The sequence below is a fragment of the Narcine bancroftii genome, chromosome 5 (assembly GCF_036971445.1).
Source record: "Narcine bancroftii isolate sNarBan1 chromosome 5, sNarBan1.hap1, whole genome shotgun sequence".
Classification (NCBI taxonomy): domain Eukaryota; kingdom Metazoa; phylum Chordata; class Chondrichthyes; order Torpediniformes; family Narcinidae; genus Narcine; species Narcine bancroftii.
The window spans coordinates 8,632,007-8,656,847 of record NC_091473.1 but is presented as its reverse complement, the minus strand read 5'-3'; the positions used below and the strand labels follow the sequence as shown (position 1 = coordinate 8,656,847).

Sequence of the window (24,841 nt, the reverse complement as noted above, 5' to 3'; positions counted from 1 at the left end):
GGAGCATAAAAGTATATTTGAAACTGATCCTTGAAAGGTCAAAACATCAAAGGAGATTTTTAAAAATGGGTTTTCACAGGAGAAAGAACTTGGTGGCTGAAAGTGCAGAACTGTTTCTGCTGGTCGTCTTTTTTCTTAATTTCCTTTTTATACATATACTAAGTGGATGTTGACACAGCTTATCCCAGAATTGGGTGCACACATTTTCTTCAGTCCCAGGTTAATCTGATTAATTTATTAAAGGTGGATATTCGGAAAAGATTAAATCGTATTCTTAAGGACTTGCTTTATAAAAGTCCACATATTACAACTGGCTGTAGAAGACAAATTTTTCAACAGTAGTGATTGTCTCACTACATTCAAAGCAAATTCAAATTTTAAGCTGTAGTATTAATGAAAATATTTGTCCTTTATAAGAATATTTCCTTCTTGCAAAATTTTAATGAATCAGTGGTTGTTGCAGTATGTTTGAGGTCAGCTCATCAGGTACAAGTTGTACAAATTCCTTTTGATAGATGGAGTAAAGTGATTGCAGATTTTGCTGACTATTATCACTAGACTTCACTCATCGCTAATATCACTAGAGGTCGATTTTAAGTTTAGTTGGGACCACTCAGCTCCAGATGTGATCACAACCTTGGCCCAAATATAGCTGATTTTGAGAGGTGAGATGAGTGGTAAAGTTGAAGTCAATAACTCCATTGATTGGTGCCATATCTGTCAGAATGGTTGATCTTTATGGTTGTTGAAGGTCAGCTATCCCTGCTGCAGGAGTTACCATTGAGAGTTCCTTGCAGCACAGTTGGTATAGCGGTTAACACAATGCCAGCAATTGTGACCAGGGTTTGAATCCCATGCTGTCTGTAAGGAGTTTGTACGCTCTCCGTGTCTGCGTGGGTTTTCCCCAGGGACTTCGGTTTTCTCCCGCCATTCAAAATGTACAGGGGGGGAGGGGTGTAGGATAATTAAGTGTAAATTGGGCATCATGGAACTGTGGGCTGAAATGCCCTGTTACCATGCTGTATTCTAAAAATAAAATTTTGAAAAATTAAAAATAATTGATGTAATTTAATTGTTTTTCTGGTTGATCTTCCTTCAAATGCTGCTTCAAATACTTTATTTTCACCAGATGAGAAGTTCATTTTGTTATCAGTGCAAAATTGCTTTCTTTTCTGCTTCCATCAAAACCTAGACAACATTCCTGGATGGGCTAAAAAATGACAAGTAATATTCACAGCTCAGAAGTGCCAGACAATATCTCCACCAAGCGAGAACCTATTCACTTGTGGTATTGAATGGCAGTATTGTCATTGAATGTGCCACCATTAACACCATGACATGAAGCTCAACTAGAAGAGCCGTATACATACTCTGGCAATGAGTAATGGTTCCCATGCCCTGTATCCAATGAATGAGTCATCTGACAGCCAAAACATTTCCACCATCGACAAAGCACAATTCAGGAATGTGATGGAATATTTTTTGCTTGCCTCGACAAGTGCATCTCCAACAAATACATAAACATGAAAGCAACTTGATTGCCACCTTCTCAATACCAGTAATGTGTGGCTGCAGCATCTGACATGCTGAAAATGCATTGCAGTTACTTACCTGACCTACTGTAACAGTCGCACCTAAAACTTATCTCTACCATCATAAATAACCAGACACCTGGAAACATTATCATCTAAAGGATCCTCTTCTGTCCATCCCCATACTGGCTAGGAAATACATTTCCACTCCTTTGTTGCTGATGGAGTCAAATTCTAGAATTCCATACTTATCAACACTAGTGTACTAATACCAGTCAGAAGGTACCACGTAGTTTATCACTGCTTTTCAGTAACAATAAATATTGGGCTTGCCTGTTTTCTCCAGTTCCTATTAATGAATTAACAAAATATTATGGCAGATTTTGTATCATAGGTCTAGTTCTTAGAGCTAGAGATGACTGTGGTTCTGTGAATTTGATTGTACTGTAATAATTTTTCACAACAGGAAAACTGGAGAAATTGTAAAGTGTTGTAAATTGAGTCTAAACTACAGTTTGCCTTCATGACATTCATATCTGCTAATACCCTACCTGCTTCTAGATCTGTAAAATGGTTCTTGAGGGCTGCTCTCATTTATGCTGGTACTATCTTTCTTGGCCGTTATTGTATATGCTTCTTCCACCTTCTCTGGCACCATGTTCCATGCACCTACTACCTGTGTGTGTATATATATAAAAAAAAATTAGCTTCATAAATCTCCTTTAAACTTTTCTCCACTCACCTTAAACATTGATCTTTTAGAATTTGACATTTCCATCCTTGGCAAAAAAACCTCTGACCAGCTATCCTATCAGTGCCCCTCATAAATTTTATATAATTCTCCTACACTCCAGAAAAACAAATCTAACCAATGCAGTCTCTCTTTATAGCCTTAATGTAACATCCTGTTGAATCTCATCTACATGCTTTCCGGCGCAATCGCATCCTTCCTATACTGTGGCAATTAACTGCATACAGTACTCCACATGTGCCTATCCAATGTTTTGTGAAGTTGTAACATTCCAGATCTTTTTGATTACAGGATATTCAATTTGCTGACAGGTAATATTGTATTTGGTTTGAATTGTCTGCCATTATTTGTCTATTGTTAACCAAGCCAAAGAGTTGCAGTTACCAGATGTAACTTGGTGCTGATTGCAAAATTCAAGAAGTAAATAATTGAAAACTGGTAAAGCAAACTGAAGGTTGACAGTAATATGAATATTCTAATTTAAGCACTTTAAAACTTTTTCAACACATAATTTTTGCTGTCAGGTCCAGTTCAGTAGTTCTTGACTTCGGTCCATGGGGTTCTTATAGATGGTTTATGGTAAAGGCAAATACATGTATACTGACAATTGTAAATCGAGGCTGGAAATATAACAAGAAGAAAAATTAAAACATTTTTCCCACCAAAAAAAAACATAGCTTATCAAGGAAGGGGCTCGAGCTCACTAGCCCACCTCTTCCACTACCTCCCCACCCCAAGGATGGTTTGTGTTAAGTAAATTAATACTTGTAGTGTTCTCTTTGTAAACTACACATGTAGTTAATTTAAAATAAAATTGATCTTGTTAATATTGATTTAGTTTTATTCAAAGGTAACAATTTGTTAAGAATACAGGAAAAAAAATGAGTACAATATAAATTTTACTTAGAGTTTGGATTAGAATTGTGTTGATGATGGGTAATGGACAGCTCAATCTTGCCGAGTTGATAACTTTTTGAAATGAGAAAAATTTATGGTCTTTGGGTCAGTGAAGTGTCTTCCTTGTCTCAGAAAATGTCAAACTTTCGATGAATGGTAAATGTGAAAGGGCTTATGCCCAAATCAAAATATTAGATAAAGCATCTGGTAACACATCAAGTTAATTGGTTGAATGTTTAATTCTTTCATGTGTCCCATTTTCTTGAATAATACATTACAGTGTACACATAAAAAATCACAGGAAACTATCTGGTGGACCTATAAAGCTTGTCAGTGTTTCAAATGTTAGTATCAATTTTGGAGACCTATCTCAGCAGTATATATGCTACTCCCTTGTAAGGAATTTGAGCATTTACCAGAGCACTTATTTAAATATCACCAGGATTTATTTTGCCAATCTCGTCAGCTGTTGAATTGCTAGTGCAATCATAAATTCTTTTTTTTAAAAAAAAAGTGTGTAAGCAATTGAGCATTTTTGGATTTCATTTTTATTTTGTTGTTAAATAGAAGCATTATTTGTGGAACTAAACTCCCCAGAGTAAGATATGAACAGATTGTGCACTATATGTGTACATAGCGCACACAGAATGAAGTAGAGTCTTATACTTCTATAAATTGTTAAATCATTTCATACTCTTTGTCTTAAAATAATCAAGTAGAAGGTCTATAGGGGATTAAGATTGAAAAGATGGCAAATGCTACTACTTGATTATCAGGCTTAAATGTTCTTCAAGGTGTAAATTGGGGAAAAAAATACCTTTTCTTTCTTTCTATCCTCTCTCAGTATGATATTCTTCAGAACCAGTCCTGTCTGCAACTAAACTTTTGGTCTTGGAAGATGTACATTCTTTGGTTCTTGCTTTACCAAATGTGATTTTGCATTTTGTCACTCGACACTGCTCCACCTTCTCACATAAATAATCTCATGCACTATTTTAATGATCAGTATATAATCATTAAGCATAATGTGTGACAAGATGCCCTGTTGTTGAGTATACAAAACATCAAGCAGAAATGTCTGATTTTTATAATAGAGTCCATGCTGTTCTGGTAGGATCCACACCATAGGTTTTATCTGCAATACTGCTGGCCTTATATTCTTAGTTTAGTGGAATGTTTGCCTCCAAATAAAATGTATTATTCTAATTACACTACAAGGAATGTGTAGCAAGCACGATGAAGTGTGCTTTCTGCCAAGAAACTATTAAAAACAGGAGTGTTTTTGGTTTTAAATGGCGAATAGGTTTAAGCATTGGCCTGGCATTTTGTTTTGTGGAACGTTAATTAATCTCCATTTAATCTTGGAATTGGAATTTACCAAGCAACAATATTAACTATAATCATTAATTTCCAATACTTAATGTTGCTTTAAACATGAAATACATTCCTAGTGATCTCTTGTTACCAGGGGCTTGGGTGGAATCTGCAATTGATATCAATGAGCTTCTTGTCATCGAGCATCTCACACTTCCAGTTCGATTTGAATATTGAAATAAAATAATGTACAATATAAATAAAATAATGTTGTCTATGAGTTGTACTTTATTCAATAAACAAAGTTTCCAAATTGCACACAGAATTTTGTGAAACTTGCACTTGGTCATAATTGAAACTATTTCTGTATTAACACAGATTTTTATTTGTCTTGTTATAAAGCCTATAATTTGGTTTCCTCTTAAATGTACACCAAACTGAGCATTTTCAGCAATTTTACATTGAAGAAGATATGATGTAGTAGTAGAGCAATATTTAACTGGTTTGAAAATGATGTTCAAAATAACAACTATAGTAGAAAGGTGATTTATCAAAGCAAAGGAGTTCTAGTTCCAAATGGTCACCTTCAGATGCTTATATTTCATAAACATTGGACGTACCACATTTAATGTCAAGCTGAAAATCCTAAATGTCTGCTTAAGAATGTTGTTGAAGGTAGAGAAATTGAATTTCAATGCTGTCGGTAATGATTGAAAACAAATAGAAATAGTTTACAGATGGTACATATCTTGAGGTGGGGAGAGAAGAGTTTTTAGCTGACCATGATTCTCACACACTGAGAAGGCTTTGTTTTACAATGCATTTAAAAAAAAGTTCATTCAAGATGGAAGAACCTCCTCTACCCTAGCCATAACTACTCCAGGATCACTAAAAAATCTGTCTGCATTACTTAAACATCACCTTTTCTTGTACTAATTGCAACTGTGAATACTTATTTCTCTATCCTTTGATATTTATTATTTTTTTAATCTTGTATAACTGTGGCTACAGCAAGTAAGAATTTGGAGCATCTGTACATTGAACTTGTGTACAATGATTTCACTAGAGAGAATATAGAGGAAAATCATTAGGCTATTGCTTGAGATAGAATATTTCAGTTATGAGGAAATACTAGATAGGGTGAAGCAGAGGATGGGCCTGATTAATGAATAAAAAAATGGTGAGAGGCATGGATACGATGGGTAGTAAGAATTTTTTTTCCCCCATGGCAGAAGTGTCTAAAACCAAAGGATATTGGTTTAAGGAGAGAAATAAGATTTAGAGGGAATCTGAAGAAGAATTTCTTGAACCATAGCACCTGAGAATGTACTGAAGGAAGGTACAGCCTTTAAAACGAATCAGGACAACTCTTGAATTGCCTCAACATAATCGACCATGGACTAGCAACAGAATTAGTACGGATAGGCACTCGATGGTCAGTGTCGATGAGGTGGGCCAAATGTCCTGTTTCCAGAGCCTCTGACTAATTTCACCAAATGCACCTGGGGAATACTGCATGCTATCTCAGATTTGCTCATGGCACACTAATTAGTTGAATGGCATTGCACTCTGCTGTACATCTTGTATTAAAAATGCCACTTATTTCTCCATTCCCATGGTTACCAACTCACCACAATACAATGTTGTTAAATGCAGTGCAACATTTCAGTGGCAGAACAGACATAGTGATTGAAATCACATCCTCAATAACAATAAACTTGTATTGAAGATGAACAACAGTGATCTTTGAAGTTATTATTATTATTACATAATGTTACGGGCTCAACAAGGAATTGCAATCATGCTGGGGTATAGGAATCAGTAGGACGCAAAGCACCAATACCATTGGATGGTTTAGTTTGTGAGAATGATTCAGATTTGTCCTTCAGACCATTTTCACAAAAGGAGAAGATTTGAGATAACTTACTCAGTTTAAAATGCTCAACTACAATGTGACCCACTGAATCTTGACGCAGACATGACATATCCCTCAGATTCCATACACCAACGGATCTGCTGCCATTTCTCACTCCAGTAAGTTTGTAAGTAAAATATTGAAGGAGATAGGACAAGATGACAGACTGGATGTCTCAGACAAAATGACCTACCATTACTAAATGGATCATATCAGTTTTAACTGAGGATGTGATTTCAATCACTATGTCTGTTCTGCCACTGAAATGTTGCACTGCATTTAACAACATTGTATTGTGGTGAGTTGGTAACCATGGGAATGGAGAAATAAGTGGCATTTTTAATACAAGATGTACAGCAGAGTGCAATGCCATTCAACTAATTAGTGTGCCATGAGCAAATCTGAGATAGCATGCAGTATTCCCCAGGTGCATTTGGTGAAATTAGTCAGAGGCTCTGGAAACAGGACATTTGGCCCACCTCATCGACACTGACCATCGAGTGCCTATCCGTACTAATTCTGTTGCTAGTCCATGGTCTATTATGTTGAGGCAATTCAAGAGTTGTCCAGATTCGTTTTAAAGGCTGTACCTTCCTTCAGAACATTCTTAGGTACTATGGTTCAAGAAATTCTTCTTCAGATTCCCTCTAAATTTTATTTCTCTCCTTAAACCAATATCCTTTGGTTTTAGACACTTCTGCCATGGGGGAAAAAAATTCTTACTACCCATCGTATCCATGCCTCTCACCATTTTTTTATTCATTAATCAAGCCCATCCTCTGCTTCACCCAATCTAGTATTTCCTCATAACTGAAATATTCTATCTCAAGCAATAGCCTAATGATTTTCCTCTATATTCTCTCCAGTGAAATCATCCCCTTTCAATGATATGGCAACTTAATGATTTATACAGTTTACTGAGACCTCCCTATGCTTATTTTTTATGCCCAGGTAATGAAGGTTAGATAGACATACATGACTTCGCCACCTGCTTCCATCTTGAGAGATCTTTGGACTTGTACAAAGAGAGCTTGGTGTATCTTAATAGCCATTCATGACATATTTTCTGCCATTATTTGATGAAGCAGTCCAGAATCCATCATCTCACACTTAAAGGTTTAAATTCCATCAGCCAGCATGCTGCACAATTCACCGTCTGATCAGTATCTGCTGCCTAAGACCGCCGTTCTCACTATCAACAGTACCCCAACTTTCATATCATCTATTGATCATATCGATTACTTTCTCATTTAAGACATGGATCGGTTCCAATTGGCCAACTGCAGCAACAGGTCTAAGATCCAGTGATCATTGAGTGGGTGGGGGCGGTCAGATGGAGAGGTTGAGCAACTTTAAATTCTTGGGAGTCACTATTTCGGAGTCTTTCCTGGACCCAACACACTAATGTGAAGGAAGTATGTCAGTGTCTCTACATCCTCAGGAATTTGGGAAGGTTTCGTTTGACATTGCACAAACTTGTATAGATGTGTAGTGGAAGTTGTGCTGACTTCATCACGGCCAAGTATGGGGCGCCATACCTCTGAATGGAAAGCCCTGCAAAAGGTAATTGACACATACATTACAAGCAAAACTCTCCCCACCATAAAGAAAATGTACATCGAATACTGCTCTCAGAGAGCAGCAGAAATCATCAAGGATCCACACCACCCAGAACATGTTCTGTTCTTGCTGCTGCCATCAGGAAAGAGGTAGAAGTGCCACAAGACTTGTACTGGGTCCAGGAGCTACCGCTCCACCATCAGACTCCTAAATAACAAATTCAATAAGAGATTTAAACATTTAAGGTCACTTACTTTGCACAATATATAGTACAAATTTTTTTTTTCTCTGTTTTGCAGTCAGTTTGTTTGCAATGCCCATTTTTGTATATGTCATGTTTTGCGATCTTGCTTGGATCCCATGGATCAAACCTTTTAGACAATCTTGCACGGTGGCACATCAAAAGCCTTACTAAACTCCATGTAAACCGCACCATTCGTACTGTTTGGCTGTGATGATCTTCAGAGACTGGCTTCAGAGAGGCTCTACCCACTAGGAAACTGTCCATATTGTTCATACTGTTCATTGCAGGTGGCGCTTGTGACAGCCTCCATAAATGATGTGGTTATTGGAAGCTGTCGACTCACTCAAGTTGTGCTTCAGCCAGGCCTGCATCAATCTTGGCTTAATAGCTTCTCAAAGGTCTTAGTTGAATTAGTCTGATAGGATCTCCCACCAACAAGTTAATGCAGACTATCCTTGATTAATCCTCGCCTTTCCAAGTGTAGATTCATCCTGTCTCTCAAGTTTCCACCCTCCCCCCCCCCCCCCCCCCGCCCCCAAATTCTTAACTCCTTACCTGAAACTAACTACCTTATGTTGAAGTTATGCAATACAATTGCTGCCATCCAGTCATTTGGCACCTCACCTGTGTCAATGAAGAATAATCTCCATCAAGACCTAAGCATTTGTCTCGCTTGACAGCTTGGGATACATTTTGTAGTGCACAATGTTGGCTTTCATTTTGTAAATGAATTGATTCATGAAAATATTGAATAAATTCCAGGATACGGGAAACTTGTTTATCAGTTGAGAATTTTGGAATGTTAAATTCTGAAAGTGATTTTAGCTCTGAGAGATTGCCTGGATATCAAATTAACAGAAATCTTTTTCGGATGTATGGGGAAAAAAAAGGAAAAAATGTTGTTTCCTTGGACTGTATAGAAATGGGAGACGCATTCTGTGAAATTATGTGAAGAGGCTGCCCTATTTTAAATTCATCCTTTGCATTGTTTATAGTTAATGAACTGTTGGTTAACTCTGTGCATACTTCTGTATTTGAGCTATCCATCTCCCTGGGAAGCAGTTGAACTGGCCTTTCTGTCAATTCTGAGGTGGTTCACTGAGGGTTTGTGCTGTGATGCCTCACAAGTTACCTAGGTAGATCTAGTTAAATATTTCTGAAATCGGTACCAAAGCTTAGTACATGCTGCTCCTAAAATAATAGATTTTATAATCCAAGTTAATATTGGTTACATTTTACTTACGATTGAAGTGAAGGTAATGGGCTATTCATCGTTGATATGACTGGAGATACCAGACATAAGATTTTCTGTACACTGGTAGCTCGCTTGGTGGAGAAGTACTTCAAGGAATGAGTGCTAATGGATACACCATTAAAAGGTGTCATTGTAGGTACATGCATGGAGAAAGCCACAATAGACAGTGCTGCTGTGGTTGGTGGCTTTTGAACTTGTTCCATGAAAGAATCTTGGCTGAGAGAGTAATGCAGCAAGCATAGAAAAGACAGACAGCAGCTTCCATATTTAACAGGAGGTAAGAAAAGAGATTTTAAGATCCAGACAAGCACTACACAGGGCTGCCGCTGCCTGCCCCCTTATAACAGCAGAACTCTGTGCCTGGTGATTATTTAGTTGATCAATTTTGCGTTGTTAATTGAGGAAAGAATATCAGCCATTAAAGGGAAACTTCACATTTGAGCAATTTCAGTTAAACTTTAATATCCACCCAGGCTGTCACATGGTCCCTCTTGTACCTGGAAGCTGAGGCCCCAAAATCATGATTCGGTATATAAAAAAAATATTTAATAATAGGCTTGAATTCAGCGAGGGAGAGGAAGAATACAGCACCCAAGCTGGTAGCTGTGAGGTAAGCAAACCAACCACAATGTAACCACAGGAACTTGAAGAAAGTGACACAGATTAAAAATGAACTATGATCTTACTGAACAGCAGAAGAGCCATGATAACGTTTCCTTTTTTTTGTTTAGATGATCAAATGTGCAATCTCTTTTGTATGTTTCATGGAGTTGTATTTTTTTGAACTAGTAAATTAATGGTCAGCCATTGTTGAATTTAATATTTGTTAAAATTGTTGAAGATTGAAGCAAGCTGGCAGGGAGATGAATGAAGAAATATACTGGAAAATTCCACCCTTGGAAGTTTGATTTTCTGGGAACTATTGGGTATTTCTTCTGTTACACTTTTAATTTACCTTTGTAAGATGTTACGCAGTTGTATTAATCATATACCAGTGAACTGATGATTTTAAAGGGGGCAAAGGAGAAGAGGGCCCCAGTGAATTTAAAAGGGCCATGGGAATGGGCCTCTGAGTTTAGGAGTGTGGGGACAGGGCTCCAGTGAGTTTAAAGGAGCTGTGAGAATCAGAACACTTCAGGATATTTAAAGGGATCTCAGATGAACCAATTGCTAAATCATTGATATTTATCCACAAAGGATAGTGGAACAATATATGCAATTATGGAATAATTCAGAATGATTTGACATTAGCAGTGAATGTCTGAAATAATCTAATGGGTATGTTTGGTCTGAAGTATTGTCGCATTATAACATTTTAGGAATTTTTCACTTTCGAAATATACTTAATCACATTTAACATTTTCAATTGTTGAAAGGCTTGGTCAGAGTAGATGATGGCAATATTGATTCCCATAGTAGGAGAGTCAAGGACGAGAGGGCACAACTTCAGGATTGAATTTAAAATACTTTAAATTTCTTTAGCCAGAGAGTGGTGAACCTCTGGAATTTCCTAACATGGGTGGCTATGAAGGCCAAGTCATTGGGTTTGATTAAGGCAGAGATTGATAGGTATCTGAATAGTCAGGGTATCAAAGGTTAAGGAAAGAAGTCAGGAGAGTGGGGCTGAGTGGGAGAATGGATCAGCTCATGTTAGAATGGGAGAGCAGGCTTGACAGACCAAACGTCCTACTTCTGCCCCTATAACCTTATTTATGGTCTTTAAATTGCAGCCACATAATTTCAATATTCAGCAGATGATGTCAGACATAATTTGTGGCAAAATAAATGGAGTTAACAGAAAATTTTGGGAACTTTCTCAGAACCTATCTATCAGACTTTTAAAATATAAAAAAAAATTCTCTGTTTCAAGATAATTTTTATCTTTGTTGCTTGTTGACGTTAGCTTTATCCTGGTTCCTTGATGATGTGTGCTCAAATGATACATTGATGTCAAGAGCAGTCATTTTAATCTTTTTGGAATTCAGTTATTTGCTCCATGTTTAAATCAAGGCAGTGTGGGGTCTGGAGCTAAGTAATCCTGGCAAATCCTAAACTGGATAATGGTGAACCTTCCATCATTTTGCTGATAATAGTAGACTAATTGAGTGATAAATTGGTGGATTGGATTTGTCCTGCATTTTACAAAACACGTTATTTCTATCATTTGTCAACATTGCTGGATAAATGATCAGTAATGTATCTTCACTGAACTAGCTTGGTTAGAGGAACAGCTAGCTTGCCTTCAATTGTTCAATCATATTGCATTTCTTGTATCCCATACTTTCAACATTTTCTTAATATCTTGTAGAGTAAATCACGTTTAAAACAGAAAATGTTGGAAAATCTCACCTGGTTGGGCAGCACCTATGGAAAGAGAAATGGAGTTTACATTTCAGTCAAAGACCCATTGTTAGAACTGGTAAGAAAGAGAAATGTTCATTTTATGTGGTAAAAGAAATGGCTAGGACAAATGGAATATCCATGATAGGATGAGGCCAAAGGTGCCATAAGAATAGTTTGTAGAGGTAAAGGTTCCATTATTGTCTCAGAACACTACATTTAGAATGTAACATACATTAAAGTTTTGACTTTTGTCTACTGTAAGGCAGACAGAGTGGCCAGTTTGTATAGCGCCCATTACAGAAACCTACAGCACCTGGGGCTTCTAGGCTGTCTCCCCTCCAGGTCTGAGGCTGCTTAGCTTCCGTGATCAGGCAATCTTGGACATATTCAGGATATCTACTTGATGATGTGCCTTTGGAAAGAAACTGAGAAAAAACTGTTGAATGAGTAGCTTAGAGATCGAGAATACTCTTCTATTTTTATTTCAGATTTTCAGTATGTTTGATTATTTTTTCATTTTTATTCAAAAATGAATTGAGTTGACTGAAGATTAATTTCTGAAGCTATGAAGAAGGGTCCTCTGTACATAGGAAAATTAGCCAGTCAGTGCAGAATAAGAGCTCAAGTAGTGCTGAGTGTGAAATTCATTATAATTTGATGGCTTTGGTGACAACACTGTTTGAGAGTAAGAGAATAATAGATAGGGGCTTGTAGTGAAACCACGGTGGAAGATGAAGAGAGTAAGGTTTATAAAGTGAAAGGTGCACGTATCAGTAGGATAAAGCAGACAATAAATTGTTTAGCAGGTCAGACAGGATCCATGGGCAGAAATAGCCAATGTTCTGTGTTGGAATTATTTGTCTGCTGAAGATTGCAGATCTGCAGCTTTTGTGTTTCAGTATCAGGATTGGTATTCAAGTTATCAAAGCATTAATTTCCTAGCTGAAAACAGAAAATGTTGGGGAAAAACTCGACAGATCAGGCAACATTTGCAGAAAGAGATTCTGATTATTTTTAATACCTGAACATGTTTTGACCATCTGACACTACAACAAAGGATGATGTAGAATGGAACATCAGGATAGCCTCGAGATTGTGAATGGAAAAACAAGTAATGTGGTTCAAGTAATATCATAGAAGGGTTTTAAAAATGATATCATTTAACTTCATTTTGCATTTGCTAATAGATTGCAAATATAGCACCTTTCCATGACTGATTCATTAGCTCAGGTTACAAAACTTCAAGATAATTGTGCCTCTGTTTCTGGACACTGCTGTAGAACATACGAGTAGAATATATGCAATCAATTGAGGGATACTAATTAATATGACTAGGTATTAAAAGTCCACGGTAGAAAGTTGAATACTAAAAGTCTAGGCTGATGCTGTCTGTAATGCATTATTGAGGAAGTTAACCTCCTTGCTGAACTGGTTTAAAAAAATATCCTGTAAAGTTTGTCATCACATTGCTGTTTGTGGGTGCTTGTGTGGATATCAAGTTGGTTATTTTCTGTTATAATGTTGGGACTAAGAATCTGTAATGTGTGGAACAAGCACTTGCAAATCCAAGTCATCAGCAAGGCATTGTACTTGGTTCTGGTACTGGGTTCCATGGTACCCAGGGGTTCTGCAGAGAAATGGGTAATAATAAGTCAAACTTGTAATAACTGTTTTTATTTATGTAATTTAAGTTTAAACTTAAATTACTTTTCACCTGTGTTTCTAAACAGTTGCCTCAACGCAAACAAATCAAAATGGTGACTTGAGGCCTGAAGTTAGTAGTGCAGATGCCATTTTCAACCAATGAGACTCTGATTTCTTTTGGCGTGAGGCCAGCCACATTAAAAAAAATTAAACTGCCTCCCTCCCCCACTCTCGCTCATTTGCTTCCCTCCCCCTTCCTCTTGCTGAGGTTGGTGTGGGAACTAGTGATGGAGTTGGCATGGGGGCCTGAATGGTGTTGGTCGGGACTGTGACCTACCTGTATGTTTGCAGTCTGCTTCACCAGCAGAAGTGATGGTGGCTCCAGCACCTGGTCGGCAGGGACGGGGGTTAGTGATGGAGGTTTTGGACACTTGGGCCTGTTGGCAGCAGTGGTTGGGATGCAAACCCACATTGGAGGCATCAGGAGTTCCACTTGCTGGCAGCCGGGCCTGAAGTGGATACCCGCATCAGAGGCATCGGGAGCTCCGTCCTGTGGGCGGCTGGGGATGGGTTGGAAACCTGCTTCCGGCAGGTCAGTGATGGTGGGCATTTGGGAGGTCGTTGATATTTTGTTAATATTCAGATGAAGCAAAATAATTCAATTCTGAAGAAATGGGGTTTTGCAAGCACAGTCTCAGATTGATAACTGTTTAAGAAAAATAATGTAAATTAGACTCAACCACACTTGAACTGGAAGTTGACGGCATTCTACTTCTGGTTGACTTCCGGTTCGTAACTACAGGGTTAAGTGATTTCCAAGAACTTCCCAAAAGGGTTCTGTGAGCTAAAAAGTTTGGGAAGCCCTGTCTTGGTGTATAGTGAAAAATATGGAAGAGTGGTGGTTGACAGAAAATTTTTAGTTTCTACTGCTGAAGATTGCTGAAGAATATTATTGCATAGATAAGCCCCCACATTCAGATGAACTCAAGAGCATTCCAAAGAAATGAACATCTTTATAATTCGACTTGGATGAACAGATGCTGCACAAATCTGCTTCCTTTCTCCAGTGCTTTTGTGTATTGCATCTTAGCATTGGGATTGTTTTATGACTGATTTAGGTTTTTGTCTCTTTTTCTGAAAGGACAGGTAAATCAAGCTTTTATCCTTCAGGAGTAGAAACACTGACATTTAGTAAAGGATTTAACAATTTGACCTCTTCATTTTAGCTCTGCAGAAATTATTTCCTTAAATTGCAAATTTTCATTATTCTTTAAGTAGAATCTGTAATTAAAAATAGTCAATTTTTTTTGTAGAGTTTGGTAAACATTTCAGCTTTTTCAGTGGAAATTGCTGGACTGTACCCTACTGTATTTTGTGGATAATTTATCAATAAATTCCATTCTCGGATTTGAACTTTGTTCTGATCGAGCTAATGTTTAAATGATTTGACCATGTATTTTCTTACACTTAAACAATTACTCTGTTAACACTCATTTGCACAAATAAAATTAGTGAACTCTATGGCTACCTTATTTATTAGGCTAGTCTGTTGGAAACATAGAACACCACAGCACGGTACAGGCCCTTCAACCACTGATGTTGTGCCAACCAATATATTCCTTTAAAAAAAGAACTAAACCCACCCTATCCTGTAACCGTCTGTTTTTCTTTCTTCCATGTGCCTGTCTAAGAGTCTCTTAAATGCCCCTAATGTTTCAGCCTTCACCACCATCTATGGCAAGGCATTCCAGGCACTCACAACTCCTCATTTTCAAAAAAAAACTTACCCCTGATGACTTCCCTCCCTTCACTTTGTACAGATGCCCTCTGTTTGCTATTCCTGCCCTGGGAAACAGGTGCTGGCTCTTCACCCTATCTATGCCTCTCATAGTCTAGTAGACCTCTATCAAGTTTCTTCTCATCCTTCTATGCTCCAAAGAGAAATGTCCCAGTTTTACTAACCTTGCCTCATAAGATTTGTTTTCTAATCCAGGCAACATCCTGGTAAGTCTTCTCTCCATAGCTTCCACATGCTTCCTGTAATGAGGTGACCAGAAATGAACAAAAGTGTGATCTTTCAAGAGATTTGTAGAGTTGCAACATGACCTCTCTACTGAACTCATTCCTCTTATTAATGAAGCCCAGCATCCCATTGGTCTTCTTAACTATCCTATCAATCTGTGTGTCAACCTTGAGGGATGTATGGATTTGAACCCCAAGATCCCTCTGTTCATCCACTCTCTTAACTAACTGACCATTAGCCCTGTACTCAGCCTTCTGGTTTGTCCTTCCAAAATGCATCACCTCACACTTATCTGGATTGAACTCTATCTGCCATTTTTCTGCCCAACTCTGCAACCTGTCTAAATCTTTTTGTAACCTTTGACAACCTTCAGCTCCATCCAAAATTCCATCATCCACCTCTTCATTCCAAGTCATTTATAAAGATCACAAAGAGCAGGGGTCCCAGAACAGATCCTTGCAGCACTCCACTAGTTACCAACCTCCAGGCTGTTTTGGAAATAGTCAGGATTAATTTATCCCAATAATTTGTGATAGTTTGTTCATGAGAAATCATGTTTCACAAATTTTCAGATATGATCCCTCATGTTTTGTGAGGAGGAAACCAAGAAGATCAATGAGACAGAATTGTGAATATTCTCTTTGTGAACTTTAGCAAGGCCTTTGACTAGGCCCCACGTGGTTTGTTAGTTAGAAGGTTAGAATACCTGGGATCCATGATGAATTAGCAATTTGGATACAAAATTAGCTTGGTGATGGGATGCAGAGTGAGGTAACAGGGTTGTTTTTAAGTTGGAGATCTGTATCCAGTCATACACAGCATAGATTGGATCTGGGTCCTTGATTGTCATTCATATATAATGTTTTGGAAGAGAAGGCAAGTGGCTTGATTAATAAGTTTATAGATAACACTAAAACTAGTGGTAAATTGGACAGTGAAGAAGGTTATTTAAGGTTCTAATGGAATCTGGATCAACTCAGACAAGTGTGAATGATAGTAAAGTGACTGGTATTATAGAGAGTGAGTATGACTGCCAGAAATTGCAGCAGAATCTGATTGGTTGGTGGAATTTAATACAGAGAAATGAGAAGTGTTGCATTTTGCGAAGACTAACATGAGAAGGGCTTATACAATAAATGGTAGGGATCTGGGGTGTGGTGTAGAGCAGAAAGATCTAGTACCGGTTCCATAGTACTTCAAAGTGGAGCACAGGTAGATGGCATGGTCAATGAAGCTTTCTGTGCATTGGTTTTCATCATTCAGAGTACTGAGTATGGAAGTTGGGAGGTCATGTTGTAGTTGTATAAACCATCGGTGAGCCCAATTTGTGTTCGGCTTGGTCAAGCGGGAGTATGTACAGAGAAGATTTATGAGGATGTTGCCGGGATTAGGAGCTTGATCTGTAGGGAGAAGTTGAGCAGGCCAATGCTTTATTCCTTGGAGCGCAGGAGAATGAGGGGTGATCTCATTGAGGTATACAAAATCAGAAGAGGAAGAGAGTCAGGGAATCTAACCAGAGGACAGGGGTTGAAGGTGAGGGGGAGAGATTTGATAGGAATCTGAGGGAAAACTTTTTTACAATGGACAGTGGGTGTTTGGAATGGACTGCTGGAGGAGTTGGTTGAGGAAGGCACTATTGCAGCGTGGATAGGAACATTTCGGTGATACAGGGCAAATGCAGTCAAATAGTTTAGCAGAGATCTACATCTTGGTTATTATGGACTCATTAGACTGAAGGGCCTATTTATATTCAGTATAACTATGAATAAGTGACATTAATACATTTTAAGACAATACATGTTTACTAGTCTAGAGTTGCAAGTAGAGATTTAGCTTTATTCTCAGTATAAGTTAAGTGATGGTGTGTAGCGGCAGCTACACTGCTACTGAAAGAACACACAACAAGACGGGTTGAGCTCAGTGAGCAGAAAACTGGTTTATTGCTGGCTGCCAGGCTGGACTTGTACTCCCAGCCCTGGCTGAGAACCATGCTGGGGGGTGCTGACGTCATTCGGGCGTCATGTGGTCCCCCAGCGCAGCTTCTGAGCCCGGTGCTGAGAAGAAGGGGGAAACCAACCCCCCCCGATGGTGCCATTTTGGCCAGCTGCCCCGCCGCGTGGATTACAAGCGGGGCCGGTTCGCCTGCCTCGTGGCGTGCCGCCACAAGTGTTTAATATATTCAAACATGAACCAGAGTACTTTCCTGTACCAGGTAGTTTTGTTTGGTTCACTACTGAGATTTTGACCAGGCAGTTCAAATGAGCTGCATTGTGATGGAAGAAAGACCCGGTAAATGTGAGAACTATGTTGCCTTGTTACTGAGGACACTTCACAGTGAGCATGTACCTTTGCCACAGCATCAACCAATTGGTGAGGAATAAATTTGTCATGTACCACTGACGTGTCATATACATTATGTTGGTTGGGATATCAAAAACTGATTTCTGCAAATCCTGGCATGCTGGGGATAGATGCCTGTCTTAAAATTTGATTATGAAACTCTTGAATCATCAGACTGCTAGAAACCATGTTAAGGACAAGACCACAAAACCTATACAATCTGACATGCTTTGGTTAAAGAGATATTTGATATTGTAATTCATTGACTATTGCAGTAATACCTTAAATTATAGTTAACATGCTGCTTACAAGGTGAATCTGGTATTGGTGCTATGCCATACAAGGACTTGAATGCTCACATTTGTCTAATGTCTGATTCGTAAACATTAGCAAATTTTGAGTGACCCACAGTCTGAAAGTAAAATCCTCTTCCTTGATAATCTTCCCATTGACATTCAGCAAGTTCTGGCACCTTGTTAGCTTGATATAGATCAGGACTGAAGTACAACTTCAGGGAAACCCCAGGCCCACCTGTTCTAAAATGGGATCATTTCAGAATAGGTGGGTCGGGGTTTTTGTCAGACTAGCATGAGTTAATTTCTAAGCATCTTTTTCCACAGGAGAATATTAATACAGCTAATCCTGAGCAAGACTAGCACCTCTAGGTTCTAGAACAGTTTCTTTCCAATAGCTTTCCCTGAATAGTGTCTTGTTACACTAATAGACTACTCCAATGCCACAAAAGATATGTTTGCACTTTTGCAAAGTCACCTTTTGCACTAGGATAATGTTTGCATTTATTGTCTTTTTTTGATTCAATTAAGTATGCTTTCGTAGTTTTTTTTTTAAAAAAAAGTACCTGTGCGGCAAATGTATATAGCAATGCGCATTATTCATGCTCTTTCCTGTTGATTATGAAGTGATCTAATCTGATATTATTGGGACTTATTGTAGAAAGTGGAGATTGTTTCCAACTGCTTAACCAATAGGTTTGATAAACCTGCTTTAGATAAGAAAAGGGAGATTACTTTTGCATGTGTAAGATCAATAGCTATTTTTGACAGAGCATATCTACAAATCTCTTGGACAGGGATGTTGCCAGCCTGTGAATTTTGGTGCACTAGGTGCCCAATGATAAAGAATATGCCAGAACTCTGTGTCAGGTAAACAGAAATTGTACTTGTGGAGATTTTTATTTAACTGGTTTGAAAATTAAAGATGATATCTGACTATCTGTTGATACAGATCTAATACAGAAGATACTAGAACTGCATGCAGCAAATCCATTTTAGTTGCTTCCTTGTCGAAGCAAGCGAATTGATGTTATGTCATAATTTAGTTGATTTAGTCAACTGTAAAGATTATGTACACAGCGCTGTTTCCATAAGTTTCTGTTAAAACATGAATTTTATTGCAGCATTATTGTTGCGTTGCATAGCTGGGTGCACAGAGGCGATCTTTAACTGCTGTTCCTCGTGTAAGAACTTTTATCTGGCAGTGTCTATTAATTATCTATTGAATTTAACTCTAATTTGCTGTGTAGAGACTACTGAGTAATAATAAAGAATTTACCATTCTGTCTGACATAACTTTATTCAAGCTAAGTTCATTTATCATCCAGTCCAACCCAGTGAAATAGCATTCTTCTGTCCTCAATGCAAAATTATGCAAACACGCATACAGATGTGGCTCACATAGTGTTGCATTTGTCTGTGCATCTGCACACCTTGGAGGGAATGAATACTGTTGCTTTAGGTGGATGCAAATTTAGATGAATCAAGAGTACAAATGAATCTGAAGATTAGTATTTTGAATTTACTATGCTCAAGGATGAGGAAGCATGCACGATGAGTACTTATTTGGATTGCAGTCGATCAAGGCTCAAAAAATTGAATAGGTAGTAGGGAAAACAATTTGCATTGTCTTGGGGAAAATGTGGAAGACTATGGATTCCTCCAGGAAAGTGGACAGAAATTTGATAGGCTGAGTGGTGTCTTACTATACTGCAAAGATTCTGTTTTCATTGAGTTAAATGTAAATTTCACATAATTCCAGTTATTAGAATAAATGCAACAGTCTACGCTGTTGTCATATTCAAATAGTATCAAATGTATGTGACTTTTTCCTGTAGGTCAGGGAAGATTATTAATGTTAAAGTCAGATTTGGTTATCTGCTATGTCCCCAGTTCTTTTCTGTGCTGCAGTGAAGAAATTGGGAACCAAATAGGGAAAATAAGGAGCATTGCCACAAGTTGGTGTTTGTATACAGCTCTTGGTTTTGAAAATGTATTTATTATTTTGAAGATGTTCCTTCATCAATTCTACTTCATTTTGTGGACAGAGTACTGCTTATTCTTTGGTCAAACCTTTGATTCATCATTTAATATTTTACTCCAACCACTTTATTTCCTTCAGGGAAGAAATCGTACAAACAGCTATTTTTGTAGTGCTAGAGTAGCCTATGATTAGGGTAGTAAGGGAATGTTGAAGGATGTGATAGCTGTTGGATAAAGCCTGTTCTTGAACCTAAAGGTGCTGGAGGTAGCAGCAAGAAGAGGTTGTGACCAGGGTGTTAGGTGTCCTCTCTGCCTTTTACAGGCATGGGAGGTAAGAACTTGTAATGGACTTGGTGGCGTTTCCTACTTTTTCTTTCTTGCCACCTGTGATCCTGGGCACTTGGATGACACAATCAGTCGGTATGCTTTCCACAGTACCCTTGTAGAAGTTCGATAGAGTCCAGTATTTGACGACATGCCAAATCACCTCGGATTTCTTAAGAAAATAGAGGTGTTGCCTCAATGTGCTGGCTCCACTAGAGGTCCTCTGACATATGGACTCTGAGGAACTTGAAGGTACATTCAATTCTGTCTCCACAAAAAGGTCTATCTTTTACTATGGTAATTGATTTATTATCTCTTTTAATGTATTTTTTTGTGAAGTATCTGCAAAAAGTAAGAATTTCTATGTATATGTACATTGTAAATTTATATGACAATAAACTTATCATATTTTATCCTGTACTATATCTGTCAGACAGAGGATCAAGAGTAGACAATGCAGTCCTCAAGTCTAGGCAGAGAATGAACAGGATAATGGTTAATCTAAACTTCTCCTCAGATCCTGCCTGTTTACTTAACCTCATATTCTCTTATAATCCACGAGTCTCCTCACTTTAGCATTGAATATATTCAATTACTTAATTTCCATAGCTTGCAAAGACTCAATATTCTCAGTTTTCAATGCTGACCCTTTTTTCAAATTCTAGTTCTATTTTCTAGTTTTGAAACAGCTTCTCAGTATTCACCTTGTCAAATCACTTTTTACCTCTTCTAAATTCAAATTTGTATAGACAATATACTTGATTTTTTTTTGGTAAAATAATGTTATGGGCCCAAAGGACCCCAAAGTTCTTTAATTCACAGTCCAATCTCACCTCACTTCTTCAGACAATTCTTATACTGTGAAAGGTAAATGGTTACCACTCAGGAAGGTTCCTGTCGGTTTTCAGAGAGAGATTTATTGCTCATCGGACACCCACAACTGATTCATTCTGATCAGCCACTTCAATGTCTTGCCGAAAAAACTTGCCCCATCAGGGTTTTCCAGATGATAATCTCTTTCTTTCAGGTCACCACAGAGTTCCTTTTTGTTTCCCTTATTTCAAGTGAAACATTATACAGCCAGCCATCTCTTCTTGCATGGAACACAAGGGCTTTGAACAGGTTGAACTAAAACTGACAACCCAGCTTCAAAATGGGGGTTTTCCACAAGTTTGCCAGCTTGTCATGTTCCAGTCCCAGTTGCTTCTGCTGAACTGTAGAACTGAATTCTCCCTGTCCCTCTCCCCCTCTCTCAGAAAACCACATGACCCTCTTAGAACAGCAAACTACATTCAGACTGCGGCACTGGACCTAATCATCTGAGTTCGTTCATCTGTTGCTTTCCAAAATAATAATCCATTACTCCACAGCATGTCCATTTAACACCTAATTGTGAAGTCATAGGCATTCTTCAAAGTTTTTGCAAAGTCGCTCGGAGCCTGGATTTTCTGGCTTGAGCCAAGCTCTTGCATTTTAAAAGAGATCTGTTTTGAAGTGTTTGTATGTGACCTACACTAAAAAAAACCCCACAATTTATCTCCTTTAAAACATTCTATATATAAATATAAAATATAACATAATCATCACAAAAAGAAATCCCAGGAATCATGTTTCTTCCCTTGTGTTGCACCAACAATCTGCACAGTTGTAGCAAGACTTCTCTACTTTTATATTTCATCCTTTGAACAAGTCAAAGATTTAATTTGTCCCTTTAGTCAATTGAATCATGTTGCACATTTAAGTCATGTTCGCTCATGGATGTCTGATTTCAAAATAATTAAATTCAAATTTCTCATAATGTTTAGATTTATTTATGGTTATTTCCAATCCATTCTTCTATCCTACTACAGCAACAACATTCTTGCCATTCAGCACTCTTCTGACTTTTGAGCATTTAAACATCCAATCTTCATTTCTTTACATATCAAATTAAAGCTCTGGCCTTGACTCTGGGGAAACCTACTTTATAGATCTCTCTGCCATATCACTGCACTTCCCATTCCAAACCCATTTCATAAGGACTTGACATCCACAGCTCAATGTACCCTGCCTTAATTTCATAACATGCTTAGAATGTTGTTTGTGGTAATTTGCATATGTTAGTGAACCTTATACATTCCCAAATATTACAAAATCATGAAATTGTACAAGTAGATATTTAAAAAAAAAATACTAGAATATCTGCAGTTGATACATTCTTAAGTTTGAACTTGGAATTAAAACCTTTTTCCTTTTCGAATTTTCTTTCCTGTTCTAAACCTGAGCATTTCTGAGCGATCCTTTTTCTAATAGGATGCATGGTGATCTTTGTAACCTCATTTGATTAAAAAAATTGCATTAATAGCTTCTATTAGTATTGTCCAATTAAATATGTTTAAATGTTTGGCCGTGAACAGATGTGTATACATTATGGTACTGTTTTCCGCAAATTAATTACCGAGGCTCTCCAGGTTATAAAAAAACTGACTTTAAGCTAACTCTCCCATACATTTTTGAAACATTTTTAAAACTAGTATTAACAATAAAATATTTTATGATATTATACTGGCCTATATGACGGCACTACCTTACGCAAGTGACAATAAGTGACACTGGAGACAGTATAGTCAGGAATCAGTGCCTTTATTGTGCTTAACCACAGCTTTTATAGTTCCCTCTGTGCGTTTCACGCTGAGCCTTCTGGGATGCGGTAGTGACGCCACTTTCCAGCCTCAGGTGCCATAAAAAACACGGGCTCTTATTCGCGCGCTTTTCCTAATTGCTGGTGCCTGGCATCGTTGGAGGCTATGCGCTCTGGCAATGTGCTTGCTAAACTGCTATGGCTGTGCACGATTCTATTGTTCGCGTGGGGCTCCCGCTACACCACCATCCCAGAATCGTGGCAGCCAGATGCAGGTTCCTGTTGGTAGTTCAGCCTGGGGCGTCCTCTGGGATGTTTCAGTGGTGATGAGATCGGTCTTGAAAGGTCAGTGTGTGCTGGTTTCAGTCGTTCAATTGTGAAAATACACTCTTGGCCCCCTACATCCAATGTAAATTCTACACCTTCTTGCTTGATTACCCTAAAGGGCCCCTCATATGGGCATTGAAATGCTGAGCCTTTCTGACCTTTCCTAACCATCACAAATTCCGCAGTCAGTAGGTCATGTGGCACCTGATGTTTGAAGCTCCCCTGAAAAATCGTGGGATAGGGTTGTTTTGCCCTATTGATTATCTCTCACAAGGCGTAAAATATTCAAGTCAGCTGTCTGATTTATGTCACTGCTGAATTGTATGTCCATGGAATGGATAGTGGAGTTCTATAGATCATCTCAGCAGTCGAAACTTGCAATCCTTCCTTGTGGTGCTGTACGTATTCCCAATAGCACCCACGGTAATTCGTCCATCCAGTTCGGCCCCTGCAGTCTTGCCTTAAGTGCCGACTTTAAATGCCTATGGAACCGTTCCACAAGTCCATTTGACGGAGGATGATAGCCGGTTGTGTGGTGTAATTTACTTCCACAGAAGTTTGAAATCTGTGTCCACAGGTGGGAAGTAAAGTGTGTACCTCTATTTGAAGTCATGTGACTAGGTACACCATATTGTGCAACCCAATTTAAAAATAAAGGTCCACGCACACATTTCCCTATCTGCTGCCTGCATAGGGATTGCTTCTAGCCAACGACTAAAACTGTCAACAACAGTAAATAAATATCTTATCCCCTGACAGACCAGCAAAGGTCTGAAATTTGGCATCCACCCGAGGAGAATCTTTCAGGTGGTACACGCATGTGTCTGTGAATTTTAGCCTTTTGGCACTGAAGGCAAGTGACATCTCTCTTTAGACCGTGCCACACATAACGATTTGACACTAGTTTAATGGAAGATCTAATGGAAGGATGCAAAAGATTATGTATCTCATCGAAGATCTTCCTGCGCCAGCTAACCGGTAGAATGGGTCTAGGGTGTTCTGTGGAAATGTCACAAAGGAGCGTGGGACCACTTGCCTCAGTAGTGATTTCCTCAACCTGGAGACTTGTATTGGCGGTTTTGTAGGCTTGTACCTCCTTATCCCGCTGCTGGTCTTCCGCCAACTGTGCCGTGTCGATTCCACCTTGGACTGCAGTGACAGTTGGTCTCGATAGGGCATCTGCCACCGGATTGGAAAAACCGGCAACATACCAAATGTTGGTAGTGAACTCAGAGATGAATGACAATTGGTGTTGCTACCTCGCAGACCACAGGTCATATTCATGGTCTGCATGAGAGGTTTATGATTAGTAAAGGCTGTAAACATTCGACCCTCCAGCATGTATCTGAAATGGCACACCGCCAAATACAACGACAGTAATTCTCGGTCGAATGTGCTATATCTCATCTCTGTAGGTCGAAGATGTCTGCTATAAAATGCAAATGGCACATTGTCCTTTTGCGTGTTGTTGCAACG

At 38.5% G+C, this 24,841-nt stretch overlaps 1 protein-coding gene across 14 annotated transcripts in view; it reads left to right on the top strand.

Moving 5' to 3' along the window:
• Nucleotides 1-24,841, top strand: part of setd5 (SET domain containing 5) — a 158,836-nt gene that overhangs the window by 7,500 nt on the left and 126,495 nt on the right. For 2 of the 14 annotated variants that reach the window (XM_069936676.1, XM_069936670.1), the window contains exon 2: nt 11,777-11,887. The exons of the other annotated variants lie outside the window; for them this stretch is intronic. The gene's annotated coding sequence lies outside the window, so the exon portion shown is untranslated. The remainder of the gene's footprint in view (nt 1-11,776; nt 11,888-24,841) is intronic. 14 annotated transcript variants of the gene reach the window in all.